Source organism: Mus musculus, chromosome 5, assembly GCF_000001635.26.
Source record: "Mus musculus strain C57BL/6J chromosome 5, GRCm38.p6 C57BL/6J".
Classification (NCBI taxonomy): Eukaryota; Metazoa; Chordata; class Mammalia; order Rodentia; family Muridae; genus Mus; species Mus musculus.
This window is the reverse complement of record NC_000071.6, coordinates 54,345,949-54,361,066: the sequence shown is the minus strand read 5'-3', so window position 1 is coordinate 54,361,066 and position 15,118 is coordinate 54,345,949. Positions and strand designations below refer to the sequence as shown.

General features: G+C 39.5%; 1 long non-coding RNA gene across 1 annotated transcript; it reads right to left on the bottom strand.

Moving 5' to 3' along the window:
* Positions 1-2,524: 2,524 nt before the first annotated feature.
* On the bottom strand, positions 2,525-11,075 carry Gm10440 (predicted gene 10440). Its single transcript, NR_038045.1, has 4 exons — positions 10,933-11,075; positions 8,519-8,592; positions 5,918-5,996; positions 2,525-4,979 (listed from the first exon to the last, which is right to left on the bottom strand). It is a non-coding gene; the product is annotated as a predicted gene 10440 (long non-coding RNA).
* Between the last annotated feature and the right edge of the window lie 4,043 nt (positions 11,076-15,118).

The window sequence follows — 15,118 nt, the reverse complement described above, 5'->3', positions numbered from 1 at the left end:
GGTATGAGGCATGAACAGAGCCTTAGTAGTGCTCACTGAACTACAAAATGTAGATTTCAGTAGAGGATGGAATGATGTCCCAACTATTTATGCTCTTAAATGGACTCCAGATTATTCAGGCCATCCAGAGACTGGACTGACTCAGCCCATTGTCTCAACTATTCTCATTTCATCATAGTTATACTTCAAGGATTATAAGTTCTGTTATAAAACAAGATTAATGGTAAGAGCCAGTTTCACCAGAAGGTCTAAAAATAGATTTAAAATTTTGCCAATCCTACAAGTTTTTAAACATCTTTAGACTAGAGCTTGCATAAAAGAACCTTCTAAAGTGAGGATCTTCTACATCTGTGTGGAAGCCATGACAAAAGGATGGAATTGTCTGGAGTTGAACAGGAGGATGAAACTACGTGGTAACTTTCTCTTGGAAGTCCCATGACCTCACCTATTCTTATCATTGTCCTTGAAGCATATATCCATACAGAATTTCTCTTCTCTGAAGGTTAATCTATGTTTAGTGTATTTCTCAAAAATGACTAGGCGGAAAATTCTCCTCATCAAAGACAAGAAATATCATAGCTTTAAAAAGAAAAAGAAAGTTTATGAATCCCTTTCTAAGATTCCTTTCATGATTCACCCAGTCGGTGAACAAGGCCTGTCTATCCTGTTATCTGGAGAAACATATTCCTTCAAAATTTTCTCTCTACTGTTTTCTGGGGAACTATCCTCCACACAGTTGGGGCTGGAAAACAGAAATATCAGTTTGTAAAAGAGCTTTGAGAAGGGGAAGTACCAGAAATCTAATGGTAAGTTACATATTTTCAGCAAGTGGAGCAAAACTTGACCTCATTTGTTTCTGTCATAATCCACTATCCAGGACTGTTCTGTGGTCATATTTAGGCAAATGGAAAGCTGGGAGGTGTCTCTTTTCACCTGGAGAAGAGGACAGCAGGTTTTTAAAGCCACCTATTTGCTTACATTTGAAATTCACATTCTGATTATGATTAAGCTCTTTGAGTAGGTATTTAATTTTCTCAACCTGAGTCCATGCTGGATGAAGAATTCTTTGGGACAATATTTTAAATGAAGATTAAGTAAATCCAATCAAAATAATGAACAGAAGAGTTGGAGAAAGCGTTCAATTGGAAGAGAGCTAACTTAGCATGCCCTAGGCTCCAGGTTTGATCCCTAGTACTGCATAAAATGGGAATGGTAGTATAAGCCTGTAGTCTCAGCTCTCAAGAGGTTAGAAGCTAGAAGATCAGAAATTCAAAGTCATTGTTAAGTACATAAAGAGTTTAAGACCAGAATGGGCTATGTCAGACCATGTCTCAAGAAAAACAACAAAAACAAACAAACAAGAAACAAAAGAACAAAAATATTATAAACAAAAAATTCAACTCTTGAAGGTTCCATTTATTACTTCTTCCTTCCTTGTTCCACCCATACCCTTCAAAAACTCCGAGCCACTAGGTGACTGCTGACTTGATTTTTGTCAGTACATAATGTATCACACACTTCTAGATATGTAGATAGATGTAGCCATACCACATGCACTGTTTTTATATAATTTGTCACAATTATCTTTATGTTAGTTCACATTGGAAAGAGAATTAGCCAGACTTGGATAATAATTTCTGGACTGTGAATGACTTGCTATGAGTAATAAGGTAAGTAGAGTGTTTCTTAGGAAAATAAGGATCAGAGTTTAGAAAGCAGATCTATAGGTGGTAATGGTAAATTCACTCCAAGAGTTCTGAGGTTAACATATTTCTAGATGTAAAACTGGAGGCATGCTTTGGCCCATTCATTCAAAAGAAATATATGATCAAGTATTCATATTTAAGGCATGGTAGAAGACAGTTTTATGGTGTTAGACACAGAGTGGAATCAGTTAGTTTTATTTATTCTACACAGATATCTTCAATGCCTTGCTCACTATTCTATAAAGAAATATCATTGGTAAGCACATAATACAGTAAAGGACAATATTACATGAGAATATAGATGAAACAAAGTCAAAAGAATTAACCATATAATAAATGAATCCAATTCTCGGGTAGAAGAGAAGATTTATTCCCACTGTGCCCCTCCATTTGTAGATAATGATGATGGCCATCTTGAGGGTACATGATCCAAACATGCACTTTGGTGGGTTAAAAGGAAAGCCATGCCACAGTCTGCCAGTCATGGTTCACACAGCAGAAGAGCTAAAATTTTTGCTCCTTTCTCTGAGAAGCTAGTGCTGAAGGCTGACACCAAATTGCTCAGTATCACTGTATCACTCTGAAGAACAGTCACATGGCTCAACTATAAGAACACTTGTCTAGATGGGAACACAATTTTCTAGGAGTAAGAGGTCCAGAAAGCCAGGCTAAGCACTACCACTTACTAGCGAGGTGACCTTGGGCAAATCACTTTTCATCTCTGTTTCTCTCTTTTTCCTGTCTGTAGAGGAGGGGACTCACTGATTCATACCAACCCTGCCATTTCTCCCAATGGCAGCTTTTTTTTTTTTTTTTTTGGTGGGGTGGGGTGGGGTGGGGTGCACATTGGACCATGAAAAGAAAGCTCTTTCTTTTTGCTGGTAAATATAGTTTGTTTACTCAGCAAGATTAAGGAACATAATAAATATTCAAGGTGCACAGTGTTTGGACTGTGACACAGTTTAACAATGCTAATCTGCCTCGTGGCAGTCTATGCTTACATCAGCTTCACGTATTTATAAAGATGTCCTTATCACCAAGTGTTGGGGTCAATTTTAAACTCACATTTTCATTCATAGCTCCATACAGCCACCCCACTGCTGCTGGTTAGTATGCTGGGTCTTCAGCCCTTAACAGAGGTCATTCAGGCAGGCAGAGAATAAATCTCTGCTTGTAGTATGAGACTGGAGACACTATTTTAGGACTACAACAGGGTAGCCCAGGTGATATTTTATGGATCTGGATTATCTGAGAATAGTGTAATTGCTTCCCTGTTCTTGGCTAATTTTCCTGATTTTTTTTTTTCAGCTCAGCACCCTGAACAGTCATACCACCCTAAGTAAATTGGTAGGATGTGACCGTGAGATGTTCAAAATCTACCACCCCGTGTATTGGAGAAACTGCTTTCAAACTTAAATAGGGCAGAAGATCTTTCCAGGCAGTGCAGTGAAAAGGTACCACGGTGAAATGTGTCTGCACAGCAAACAGGAGGTTGCTGTTTCCCAAAGATGTGCTCATAAAGTGAGAGGAGAGGGCAAGAAAAAGAACTTAGACAACTCTCACCACTATCTATTACTGTAAAATGCCAGAAGCAATTATGATGTCATGTGTTGTCTAAAATTGGAGCAGTGAGACAGCTTGAGATGCAGCAAGAGCTAATAAACCAAACAGAATCCACAGAGTTTTACTGCCCCGTATTGTTTCTTTCCACAATTATAGGCAGCGAGAAAGGCATCTGCCACATTATACTCGATTTATTCCTCCCTTATTTTCTCTCTTCCTTCTCCTGCCTTTGTTAAAAAGAAAGTGTGTCAGGTTGAGTTGGTTGAGAATAAAGAAAAGAAATGTCTTTCTAGATAGAGCTAATGTAACTCACTGTTGCAAACCTTAAAAATATCCCCTGATTAAAATAAGCTCCCCTGGCTTGTATCTACTCCAATATTAAGCATCTAACAAAAGAAGCAAAGAATTCCATCATTAAGTGAGAGGGATAAAATAAAAAAGGGTGCTCACTATTTGGAATCCTTCTGATCGATTCTGCCTTAGAAAATCTAGCACTGGGAGCCTAAATCCTGACACATTTCCTTAATCGGGTTCCTAATTTAAGTTGACACTTCTTGATTTCCTTGGACTGATGACAAAAGGTAGGGCCAAGTCAGCAGCTTGGTTTTTGTTTGATTTCTTTTTCATTTCAAATAGCATTAAACAGTTCCACTCTATTTGTAACTTGCAGATATGATCAATCATTTTATTTCTCTCCAGCGATAATGAGAGTTGAGTTAGAAGGTTGAGAACTTTCAGAGCTATAGAGCATGAGTTATTTTCTCTAATAACAAGTCAGCCATATTTGACAAATTGCAAAAGTAGCCAAACAAGCCGTTTCTCCCAAATCAGTCTAAGAAATTTACCGAGAGGAACGTGTGTGTACCTGTGTATGTGAGTGCATGTGTATACGTGTATATCTTGTGAATGCCTGTATGTATATGTATGCAAGTACATTGTGTATGTATGTATATTTGTGCGTACTACTGTCTGTATGTATGCAAATGTACCTGTGTATATGTGTGCATGATTGTGTATGTGTATGTAAATGTTTGTGTGCTAATTCTTTTTCTCCATAAATATAAAACCTTCTCATTTCACCAGTCAAAAGAAGAGTACATCAAATAATATCTGAACATATCCAATTATTTCAACAGAACTGCAATAGTCATCCATCCAAGATCGCTATTCTCTTCTGCCTCCAGATCCTACACTTTTATCCATATCCCTCCAGCCCTGCATTTGGTGAAGAAAATCTTCATGCAAGAAGCAAATATCATGTTATTTATGTGAACCACATCTGCACACAGGTTACAGAAGCTCTCAGACCACATCTGTTGAATGTCAAGGCCGAAACCACCCAACTCCACAGGGATGTTGTTTGCTCTGCCCTTTTGGTCATCTGTAGATTGATTTTCATGTTCCAGCTAAACAAATAGTTAGTGAGGCTGAGCACTGTTTCTTGCTTCACACTGAAGACCCAATTAGCAAACACAGTCAGGAAACAGGTCGAAAGTGAAGGTTCAGATGGGCCACTAGAGGCCAAGCAACTCTGTCTGAACAGCTTTTCAATGACCTTTGTCCTCATCACAGGTGATCGCCCATAAAAACATGTCACCAAACTCCACGGTCCAAGCCAGAGAATATAAATCATGGCTTATCCAAATATCATATGTCATTCAGTCAAATCAAAGGGCCCCAGAAAGATCATTCCTGATAAAAAACGAAATGCTGTCAGATAAATATAGAAATATTGGTCAGAAAAGGCTCTGAGCTACAGAGGCAAATAAATATACCGTAAATATTTAGACAGCTTGGGTTGAAAACAACTTGCACAGGATGTCTTAACTCGTGACAAAGACCAGTTCTGTGAGTCTCAATATGCTGGTGGTCTTTTCTCACTAAGTGACAGAGACACCCTGTCATTAGTGGCACTATAAATTCTCATCAGAATGATAATTTTCTAAGTCTTCCTGGCACAGTTACAGGCTAATAACACATCAGGGATGGCAAACTGGCTAGCTCTTTTACCCATCAGACATTTGACAGATTTTAGTCTTGAAGTCGCCAAGGAGCTACGGGATTCGGATAATAAACTCACCAAGGATGAGAGCTGTGGGCATCTCACTCATAAAATATGTTTGTACAGATGAGGCCTGGTGTGGTTGGATAGAAGACCCCTTAGTAGAAAAGCTGCCCAAATGCAGAATTAATTAACCTCAAGTGTATCCAGCCACCATTTTCCAGATCAGTCTTGGGCAGGTGTGGTCCAGGATCTCTGCTCAGTAGTTGCAGCTGGAGTAATCACCAGGATGACTGCCTCAGTGACAACATCTGGTAAAATTCTACCAAAGCAAGAAGCCAGGATCTTTTCCTGCCTCTAGTGACCACTATCTTCCAAATCTAACTCTTCTAAGGAACACACACACAGAGAGGAGAAAGAGAGAGACAGACAGAGAGACAGAGAGAGAAAGACAGATAGACAGAGACAGACAGACAGAGAGATAGACAGACAGAGAGATAGACAGAGACAGACAGAGAGATAGACAGACAGAGAGGCAGAGAGACAGAGAAACAGAGAGAGATAGAGAGAGACAGAGAGAAAAAGATGAAAATTTAAAAAGTCATTTTAGGGGTAAAGAGATGGCTCAGTGGTTAAGAACACCTACCATACAATCAAGAGTACTAGCGTTTTGTCTCAGTACCAACATAACAACCAGATGTCCTGAAAAATTCTTGTAGCTCCTTCTACAAAAGGAAAAGAGATCGGGTTATCTTCATGGTCTCCTAGAGTCCAGTTTAGTCAAGAAAACACAAGTCCCAGGTTCAGGAAGAAAGCTTGTCTCAGTGAACTAGGCAGAATGATGGAGAAGGTACCCCCAGCAGCCACTTCTGGCCATCGCATCCAAACACAGGCATTTGGGTACCTCCACACATACTGAGTTATACTCACATGCATAGACACAATACACACACACACACATACACACACACACACACACACACACACACACACACACAATAAGTAAACAAACAAACAAATAGAATTTTGAAAATCAGATGAGTGGTCGTACATGGAACGTGCCTTCATTAAAAGGCAAATGGTTTCCAAAAGCTGGATTAAATGCATCTATCACAAGCTCTGTGCAGTTCCAGTGGACAAAGCAAAACTACTAACAGCCAGGTTTAACGTTCACTTCTCAGAATTTAGTCTGGCAGACAGAGTAAATGATGCACTAACTCTATGACCTAACCAATGGCCTGCGAAGGATCCCTGAACCCCAGCTGGAATTTAATAGGCTGTTGATTTCAGCTCTATCTTTTTTAAAGCAGCATTTCCCTGATTTCTCACCATCAGTAATTTACATGTTCCAGGTCTCCAAACGTTCCCTCCTACTATGCTAATGAAGTGGGCAAGATGAAGCCAAATAACCCAGTCTGTATTCTATCACAAACATCTCCTGTTTCCATATACATTAGGAACTTAGTTTACAGAGAATCACTCTGTTGCTCCCTATCTTCAAAGATAGAAAAGAGTACCGTGCTTCTACTCACATGGCCTCACTCTCATCTGAAAAGTACTCCACTATAGGTGGAGGCTTCTTTTGGAAAGTAAATTTACATATAACTTGACTCCCCAGGTTCTACCTGCTTCCCAGTTTCACTTTCCTGCCATGCCCTAACCTTTATAGATATGGGATTGCATTGTCCAAGACCACAGGGAGGTGGTGATGGTAGGCGCAGGTAGGAAGGAGGGACATGATGGGGGGGGGGTGATGAAGATCAGGTTGGAAGATGGGGGTGGGTGGATAATGAGATCAGGCAGTCAGGATGCTAGGATGTCCCTTGGAATCTCAGCCATCACAGGCACTCCACTATTAGCAGTGCAGTAGGTGTACAGTCATCCAGCTCACCTGCAGAACCCCCCCCATATCATATTTGGATTGCAATCAATTAAACAACAATCTCCACTTCCAATCCTGACAACTAAAAATGGGACCAATCTTAGCTCACCCTGGGACATTAATTCAGTATCAGCTTATATTGTGGTTTGTAGTGCCCCTTCAGAATGGCACCGGCCAGGCAGTGGTTGCATACGCCTTTAACCCCAGCATTTGGGAGGCAGAGGCAGGTGGATTTCTGAGTTTGAGGCCAGCCTGGTCTGTAGAGTGAGTTCCAGGACAGCCAGGGCTATCCAGAAAAACCCTGTTTCAAAAAACCCAAAAATAAGAAAAAAAAAAAAAAAAAAAAAAGAATGGCACCGGATGATGGGTGAAGCGGTCCTCTCCAAACCGTAAAGACTCTTTGACAACACATAAACACTACACAACTATTCATTAGAACCTGAATAGAGCACACCATCACCACAGGAAAACTCAGCTTAAAATCATAAATGTCAAGTATATATATTATAGGTGAATCTATGATCATGTATATAATACATACATAGACATGCCCACACATACATGTACTTGTGCTTATGTATATATTTGTTTGTTTGTAAGTATGTATGTATGTATGTATGTATGTATGTATGTGCATGTTCATAGGCTCATCTATAACAGATAAGAGGGCCAGGCCCCCCCTTATCTAAATTTTGGGCTTCCTTGAGCCATGCACAGTTAGCCATCCCTATTCTCATTTCCCTGTTGATGTGGCCAGGCAGCATAGGCTCTGCTGCAGTTGGAACTTCAGCCCCAACTGTAAAGGAGTAAATAAATAAATAAATAAATAAATAAATAAGAAACTCAGAGCTCAAATAGACATAAACCTAGACCATTGAGAAAATCTGGAAAACGGGTAGAATTCTTAGTAGAGGCTGTTCTTCAGAATCACAGGACAGGGCCTCCTCTTCATGAAATAACGAAATAAAGAGATTTCTACATGACACAGGACAAATATTTTTGTTGTTGTTTTTTGTTTGTTTGGTTTTTTGTTGTTGTTTTGTTTTTAGAGACAGGGTTTCTCTGTGTAGCCCGGGCTGTCCTGGACCTCACTCTGTAGACCAGGCTGGCCTTGAACTCAGAAACCCACCTGCCTCTGCCTCCCAAGTGCTGAGGTTAAAGGCATGCGCCACCACGCCCAGCCTTGTTGATTCTATGCCAACCAGTGAGGGACAATTAGAAATTTTAGCTGTGATCAGAAATAACCTTTAGGAAAAATAAAAGAGACACCAAGAAACCGAAACCGTCAACTGGTATTAAATTATGTATTGCCTTCTTTCTAGTCACTACCCCCCCTCCCCCCATTCAGTTAACCACTCTACTTACCACCATTGCTGGATCATTGATCCTTTTGTTGTGAACCTTCATTATAAAGCAGGCTTGCACAACTGCCCACAGGACTATGTAAAATAGAGAGTAACTTCTGTTAAATTCTGGTGCTGAAGGGACAATATACTCTACCCCAGAATGAGTCCACTATTTAACCCATGCTCATTAGAAGCAGTGAGGAATGTATCCAATCTCCAGTCCTTAACGCAACTGATGCTGTGTTAAAGATGTCGTTCTGACCTTAAAACCCAGCACACAGGACACAAAACCTGCCAAAATGGAAGCAAAGACCAAGACCACAGTGCAAGAAAACTCCTCATGTAAAAAGTCCTTAAATGTACTAACTTTGCCTCTTGGCTTCTGTGGCTCCATTTCTTCCTAACGAGGTGTGCTAGCCAGGATATGCTTTCTGTTCATAAAAGACCAAGAGCTATAAAGCTCAGGGTTACATGATTTGGACAAAGTCCATGTGCTGCCAGCAGCTGGCAATAAAGACTTTCTTTTTGACTTTGCAAGTGTCCATGTGGTGGTCTCTGGTGACTTTACCTCATAACAGTTTCAAAATACTATCTTGTTTCTCCAAGTATTGAAATACAATTCTTGCAGGGAATCCAGGCGTTATGGGTTGACTTTCTAAATCTTAAGACTATTATAGAATATAACTACCTCACAGGGCTTTTGCAGAACTAAAATAATGGTTGTGAATAATATAATGTAGCATCTACCACATACTAACTGTGTGGTAGACATTACCCAATGTTACTATTATCAGAAAAGGAAAAACTGAGTTATAAAGTCAACTGTGAGAGGATTTTTGTTTTGTTTTGTTTTTTTAATTGAAAAAATTCCACCAACTACCTAGTCTTGTAAGGGCCAAGAAGACCACACCCATCCTTCCTGCTTCCTCCTCCCTGCCTGGATCTTCTTTTCTCAGCTTTCCTCATACAGTGTCTGGGATTCTTTATTCTATTCACCTGTCACAAATTATCATTCTAAGAGAAAGCCCACTTATCTGCACTCAAACTCTGAGTTAATTTTTGGCCTATTCTTTGAAATTTTCCAGCAGGGATTTTTGCTGTCTCTATAATTATATACAAACACTCTTACAAAAATTCAACATCAGCCTGATATTGTACTTGATAATGCCCCTTCACAGTGGCACCATTATACCTCCAATGACAGGATGCTGGCTGAAGTGGTCCTCTCCAAACCACAAAGAGAGACCCTTTGACAACAGGTAAACACTACACAACTATTCATTAGAACCTGGATAGAGCAAACCACCACCACGGGGTTAGTCAGCTTAAAAATCATAAATGTCAAGACGTAATTAGCTTAAAGGTCAGGTTTAATTACAATTGTTGAACTGAAATATGGTAATTACTGAAATCATGTTGGAAAATTATTTTAATGGTTTGAAATGTTTTGTTGGTGCCTTTGTTTCTATGAAATGGTGGTTCTTGATGCTTGATGGAAAAAAAATAAAGATAAGTGAAGGGGGTGTGCTTCCCTGCATGGACAGGAGTGCAGAGAATAAAACAGGGGTTGATGAAAAAGGTCTGTAGACCCAAACAGCTCCACAGAACAACTGGTCCATGTTTTGGTGTTATTAATCATTTTCTGATAATCATGCTCTGGATATAATTTTAATGGAGCTTACAGGGAAGCTCAGTGTGGTACACTGTAGCAACAACAGGCGAGCCCCGTCATCATTTGCTCTGTTGTTTAATGGCAAAACAAATCAATAAACAAATAACTAGTGAGAAAATAATTCAATAAAGAGAAAAGGTTGTTTTACCTGTAGGATTTCTGAGATTTCTAATGGGACTATTCATTGGCTCACCTACCTATTTTTCTTGTGTATTTTTTTTTAATTAATCCTCTCTCTCCTTTGGGCTTCCGAGGACTGGAAAGGTTTGAGCAATCTTTCATTTAATTTCATATTTATGTACTTTCTTGTTTTGGAATAAGCCATAATAACTTTCAGAGTTTGATTCAGCCTTAAATATATATATATATATAAACTTCTAAGAAATCTAAGTGATATGATGATGTGTAGCAAGTTATCACTATCTCTCCAGTCCTGGTTGAAAAAAAAAAAAAAACAAGTCCTTGGGAAGCTTTAGTCTGAATACTGATGCATTCCCAGGGGCAAGAAAGGAAGCCTTATCCAGTGTAGCTCTCAGATGGAGATTAGTGCTCCTGAGGAGAACTAAAACATCAATTGCTGGAGGAAAAAGAAAAAGTTAAAATGAGGCAGAAACCTACAGAATGTGTTTTGTCAAAATGGAGAACAAAGAGCTAAGGAAACTGCATTCCTATCAGAAACACACACTGAGGAAGACAGTTTTCGTTAAGAGGAGAGAAACGGCATGACACCAAAGCATTCAAATAGCTCCAAAAAAGCCCACCTGAGACAAGAGGCAGTGCAGAGCCTTCAGCACAGACAATGCGAGGAGAGCCGGCACTCTGCCACTCTTCAAGGCTGAAAAAAGAAAATGACATTTAATTAAGAGTTGCCTCCCTTCCAGGTACTTATGACATTGGAATAAGCATGGACATAAGGCACTAAAGCTGACATCAACATCGTTCACCCATGAAGTCATTTTCTTAAGATTTACAGCCCACTGTAAGAGGAAAGTGAAAATTTATGACAGCTTTCCATCTGGCAAGCCATATCATTAGTATTCACACTGATAGCAGAAATGATTTAAATTTCATAATCTAAGTGAAGATGTACATCAAAATTTTCTTCTAAAATATGTCTAATAGCTCTAACTGATTTCTTTATTAGACTCTGCCTATGAGAAAAAAAAACTGTCAGATAGCAATGAAGAAGTCATCAAATGTTAATTAGGGTCTATTCCACAGATAGAAATTCATGATATATAGTGGCAGCATTGTGGTTGAAACCCCCCACTCAAGCTTCTCTGAAAGAGATGTAGTAAACTAACTAGAGTTCATTGCTTCTAAAATGAAAGCTGATTGCCTTGTTTGATCTGGTTACAGCAGGCATTTCCAGTCATAACGATGATTATTTATTAAATACCAATTGCTATTTTGGGGCAATGGAGGAAGGAGAAAGTGCAGCCGTTGGCATGTGTTGTTCAGGGCTGATGAATAAATCCTGTTAACAGAGAGGAAGAAATAAGTGTAAATCTCCCAGCACAGGAGAACGGCTGGGCCATCTATTTTTCTGAATTAAAGTGCACTGTCACTGCAAAATGCCCTCGTATTGTTGGAACAGAACTGTATACGAAGATAAACCCTTGAAAGCATAGATAGAGAAATGTTTAAAACAAAAAGAATTGTGACTTGAAAATAAGCATAAGACCTGGACTACCTTTATCCAGCAGTGAGCACCACTTTAAAAATATGCTTAATTTTAAAAGAGGTTAATACAGTCCCAGAGGTTCTTGTACAACGCTGCAGGAATAAAGAAAGGAGCAAGAGTAGCAATTCAGAGGACAGGCTGAAATTAAATTTAGCTGTAGCGCGTGTTCACTCTGTGACCTTGAGCAAGCTATTTATCCTCTCTAGTATGCTACTTCCCCATCTGGAACATACCTAGCTCTATGAGGTTGTTAAGATTCAAAGTGGGAAGCTATATATGAAGCTCCCAGCACAAAGACTCTTAGGTATGCAAACATTATGGGCTTTCTACAGAACTGAAAATAGAGAGTACTCTGTGCTTCTCCTAGCCCCCACCCACCCCCATGAACTTAGCTGTAGAAATGGAAGGAACAAGATATGACAGAAAGCACTGTTAGCGTTTACCTTTGATCCAACCCCTTCTTTACCAAGGAACAGCAAATTATGCAGATGGCTTACATGGAGGGTACCCGGTTAAATAGAGCCTTCCGTAATCCTGGGTCAATAACGAAAATTGGTTTCACATTGGGCATACGTGATCCTAGAAAGTGCTATCTGCCAAATATTTCTGGTCCTCTGTCCTCTGAACACAGGTCATCCTGCATTAGTAGGCTTCCCTGGGTTGCAATGGGATCATGTTATTAGCTATAATTAATTCATCAGGAATATGAGTAATGCTGGGATTGAAAAACTATGGGGCCTAAGTAACATGCACGTTTAAGGTCCTGGCTGCTTTCTCATCCTGAGAGAGTAGAGAAAGGCCTAAGCCAGTTATCAATAGATATGGCAAAAGTCAATAAGAATATGGGGTTGCAAAAAACCTCTCACATTTGAAAACAGTTGGTTCTCACAGCAGGCATTGAACTGTCCTGACCCACTCACCAGGCACCTTCTACAGTGACACAGATAAGTGAATAAAAGACAAAGAGAAAGAAGCTCCCATTATTCCAAATATTTGTGCAATAGTGCATACACTCACTTGTACCTGAGGTAGAAAAGGTTATCAAAGTAGACCCCAGAGAAGACTTAATGCTTTAGCTGAATCATGTTCTTAAAATATTTCAGTGGCTTATCAAACCAATGGGAGGAGAGGCTATAGAAGCTATCTCTCTGGAGAAAGAAGATTGAAAAGGCAGAAAGGTGGCTAAAGGTTAGTATTCTGGACCTCTTCCTGGGAGGCAAACAAATGAGTCCTAAGATGGAGTTTGGATGTTTTCTGGCAAGACAGAAGTTTTTTCCATTGTAAACCTGTGTTTTGGCAGTAAAATACAGGACCCTCTGACAATTCCCAAGTCTTAGAAATAATAACATTGCTTAGATAATTCATAGCAATTGAATTCTCAGAGTATCAAATGACATAGAACTTGGCTGCTGAGGGCATGTGACTGACGCAGCTCTTTCTAGTCCATTCCAGAAAGCAAATCTGTGAAGTTCATACTTACAAAGTTAATCACTGCCCATCTTTAACATTTCAGTTCAGTTCGTGTCACATACTTCCCAACCCATCCTGACACATTCATTGTTCCTAGCAGTGATCTTCAGCTGTGGTTCAGAGAGCCTTCCAAGGACTTTACCAGGCATGGGCATAAAAAATAGTGTTAAGAAAGTGAGGCAGATAAAGAAAAACAAAAAAGCAGGATACCTAAAACAATCCTGTACAATAAAAGAACTTCTAGAGGTATCACCATCCCTGATTTCAAGCTGTACTATAGAGCAAGCAGTATTAATTAAAACTGCATGGTATTGATAGAAAAACTGACAGCTTGATCAATGAAATGGAATCAAAGACACAGAAATAAACCCACATACCCTACAGACACTTGACTTTTGACAAAGAAGCCAAAATCATACAGAGGAAAAAATGAAATCATCTTCAACAAATGGTGCTTGGATATCTGCATGTAGAAGAATACAAATAAATCTATATCTATCTCCTTGCACAAAACTCAAGTCCAAGTGGATCAAAAAACTCAGTATAAAACCAGATATACTAAATCTAATAGATGAGAAAGTGGGGAATAGCTTTGAACATATTGGCACAAGAGACATTTTCCTGAACAGCACACCCATGACCTTGGCACTAAGATAAACAATTAATAAATAGGACCTCATAAAACTAAAACACTTATGTAAAGCTAAGGATACCATCAACAGGGCAAAACAGCAGCCTACACAATGGGAAAAGATCTTCACCACCAGGCCTATATCTAACCAAGAACTAATATCGAAAATAAATAAAGAACTAAAGAAATTAGATACCAAAAAACCAATAACTCAATTTTTAAAAAAATGGGATACAGAGTTAAACAGATAATTCTCAACAGAGGAATCTTGAGTGGCCAAGAAGCATTGAAAGAAATGTTCAACATCCTTAGTCATTAGAGAAATGCAAATCAAAATGACCCTGACATTCCATCTTACATCAGTCAGAATGGCTAAGATCAAAAAGTCAACTGACAGCAATGCTGGTGAAGACGTGGAGCAAGGAGAACACTCCTCCATTGCTGATGTCAGTCAAACTTGTACAACTACTTTGGAAATCAAGTTGGCAGTTTCTCAGATAATTAGAAATACTTCTGCCCCAAGACACAGCAATACCACTCCCGGGCATGTAGTCAAAAGATGACCCACTATACCACAGGGACAATTGCTCAACTATGTTCATAACTGCTTTATTCATAATATCCAGAAACTGGAAACAACATAAATGTCCCTCAATTAAAGAGTGGATAAAGAAAATGTGGTACATTTGCACGATGGAATACTATTCGGCTATTAAAAACAAAGGCATCAGAAAATTTGCAGGCAAATGGAAGGGAATAGAAAATATCCTGAGTGAGATAACCCAGACCCAGAAGACATCTATGGTATGTACTCACTGATAAGTAGACATTAGCCATCAAATACAGGATAACCATGTTACAATTCACAGATGCAAAGAATCAAAGCAATAAGGAGGGCCCAAGGGAGAATGCATGAATCTCATTCAGAGTGGAAAGAAAATAGACCTTGCTGGTGGATAGAGAGAGAGAACTGGGTGGTAGAAGGGGTAAGGAAGTGACGTTGGATGAGGATCAGCAGTTGAGAGAAGGGGGATGGAGAGGGCTGAAAGACAGAACAGATATTGGTGGCAGGCATCTTTTGGACTAGCTGGAGACCTGGGACAGAGGAGGCTCCTGGGAGTCTATAGAGTTGACCCTAGCTGAGACTCCTACCAGCAGTGGA